The following is a 2,811-nucleotide window of genomic DNA, read 5'->3' as shown; positions in this document are numbered from 1 at the left end:
TAAATGAAAATAGCACATAGCAGAGGATGGTTTCGATCCATCGACCGCTGGGTTTTGGGCCCAGCACGCTTCCGCTGCGCCACTCTGCTGCTCATGGAAGTGCTTAGAACTCAAGAAGGGTTGATTCATCACAAGAACATGGCAATGTGTTCCTTTTAATTAACGAAAAATCCTAAAATAACTGTCCAGATTAGAGACTTTATAAACTTTGGCAAGGAAACTTTCGAGATCAATGTTTCTTAGCTGTTGTTTGTTTATGTCTCATATAGGGTTTCTGTGGCGCAATTGGTTAGCGCGTTCGGCTTTTAACTGGAATACTGGTGGTTCAATCCACCCAGGGACGAGAATATTCTATTAATCAAGTTTTGGGGATTTTTAGGTAGAGAATTCAACATGTCAAACTACCTATTTTAAGGAAGGGTTCAAGACTTTCTCTGAAACAATTATCTCTAAAGTGAGTTTAATTTGATTTAAGCCAATTTATTCAACATTTAGAAAATACCTGAAGGTTAATGTTGTTCCTGGTGATATCTAATCAGCAGAATGCAACCTAGCAGCATTTTTAAGTGGAAGCCTGTGTTATGTTAAAACCAGGTGTTCTCTTATCAGTACAAAGGTAAGGAATTAAGAAAAACTTTTTGAAGTGTGAAGATTTTTCTTACAAAATCATTGTCTTATTGCATCACCAAAGTGTAAGCTGGAAAGATGATTTTGATAAATTACTTGTTAGATCACCTGATTTGCTCTTCTGGAGTCAATGTAGTTTGTTTTTCTCAATAACCATAGAAGTAATAGGGTAAATTACAGACATTATGTGGATTTTTTGCTACAGCACTTCTGTCAAAATACGATTAAAATGAGTTAAGATGATAATGGATTTTCTACTATAAGCAAAGACCAAAAAAGTCAAAATAGCAATCCCAATTTTAGATTTGATAAATGAAAATAGCACATAGCAGAGGATGGTTTCGATCCATCGACCTCTGGGTTATGGGCCCAGCACGCTTCCGCTGCGCCACTCTGCTGCTCATGGAAGTGCTTTGAACTCAAGAAGGGTTGATTCATCACAAGAACATGGCAATGTGTTCCTTTTAATTAACGAAAAATCCTAAAATAACTGTCCAGATTAGAGACTTTATAAACTTTGGCAAGGAAACTTTCCAGATCAATGTTTCTTAGCTGTTGTTTGTTTATGTCTCATATAGGGTTTCTGTGGTGCAATTGTTTAGCGCGTTCGGCTGTTAACTGGTATGTTGGTGGTTCAATCCCACCCAGGGACGAGAATATTCTATTAATCAAGTTTTGGGGATTTTTAGGTAGAGAAGTCAACATGTCAAACTCCCTATTTTAAGGAAGGGTTCAAGACTTTCTCTGAAACAATTATCTCTAAAGTGAGTTTAATTTGATTTAAGCCAATTTATTCAACATTTAGAAAATACCTGAAGGTTAATGTTGTTCCTGGTGATATCTAATCAGCAGAATGCAACCTAGCAGCATTTTTAAGTGAAAGCCTTTGTTATGTTATAACCAGGTGTTATCTTATCAGTACAAAGGTAAGGAATTAAGAAAAACTTTTTGAAGTGTGAAGATTTTTCTTACAAAATCATTGTCTTATTGCATCACCAAAGTGTAAGCTGGAAAGATGATTTTGATAAATTACTTGTTAGATCACCTGATTTGCTCTTCTGGAGTCAATGTAGTTTGTTTTTCTCAATAACCATAGAAGTAATAGGGTAAAGTAAAGACATTATGTGGATTTTTTGCTACACCACTTCTGTCAAAATACGATTAAAATGAGTTAAGATGATAATGGATTTTCTACTATAAGCAAAGACCAAAAAAGTCAAAATAGCAATCCCAATTTTAGATTTGATAAATGAAAATAGCACATAGCAAAGGATGGTTTCGATCCATCGACCTCTGGGTTATGGGCCCAGCACGCTTCCGCTGCGCCACTCTGCTGCTCATGGAAGTGCTTAGAACTCAAGAAGGGTTGATTCATCACAAGAACATGGCAATGTGTTCCTTTTAATTAACGAAAAATCCTAAAATAACTGTCCAGTTTAGAGACTTTATAAACTTTGGCAAGGAAACTTTCCAGATCAATGTTTCTTAGCTGTTGTTTGTTTATGTCTCATATAGGGTTTCTGTGGCGCAATTGGTTAGCGCGTTCGGCTGTTAACTGGAATGTTGGTGGTTCAATCCCACCCAGGGACGAGAATATTCTATTAATCAAGTTTTGGGGATTTTTCGGTAGAGAATTTAACATGTCAAACTACCTATTTTAAGGAAGGGTTCAAGACTTTCTCTGAAACAATTATCTCTAAAGTGAGTTTAATTTGATTTAAGCCAATTTATTCAACATTTAGAAAATACCTGAAGGTTAATGTTGTTCCCGGTGATATCTAATCAGCAGAATGCAACCTAGCAGCATTTTTAAGTGGAAGCCTGTGTTATGTTAAAACCAGGTGTTATCTTATCAGTACAAAGGTAAGGAATTAAGAAAAACTTTTTGAAGTGTGAAGATTTTTCTTACAAAATCATTGTCTTATTGCATCACCAATGTGTAAGCTGGAAAGATGATTTTGATAAATTACTTGTTAGATCACCTGATTTGCTCTTCTGGAGTCAATGTAGTTTGTTTTTCTCAATAACCATAGAAGTAATAGGGTAAAGTAAAGACATTATGTGGATTTTTTGCTACAGCACTTCTGTCAAAATACGAATTAAATGAGTTAAGATGATAATGGATTTTCTACTATAAGCCAAGACCAAAAAAGTCAAAATAGCAATCCCAATTTTAGATTTGAT

The sequence above is a fragment of the Taudactylus pleione genome, unplaced genomic scaffold, assembly GCF_031769625.1.
Source record: "Taudactylus pleione unplaced genomic scaffold, aTauple2 ptg000134l, whole genome shotgun sequence".
Classification (NCBI taxonomy): domain Eukaryota; kingdom Metazoa; phylum Chordata; class Amphibia; order Anura; family Myobatrachidae; genus Taudactylus; species Taudactylus pleione.
The sequence above is the reverse complement of the archived record's forward strand: the minus strand, read 5'-3'. Positions refer to the sequence as shown.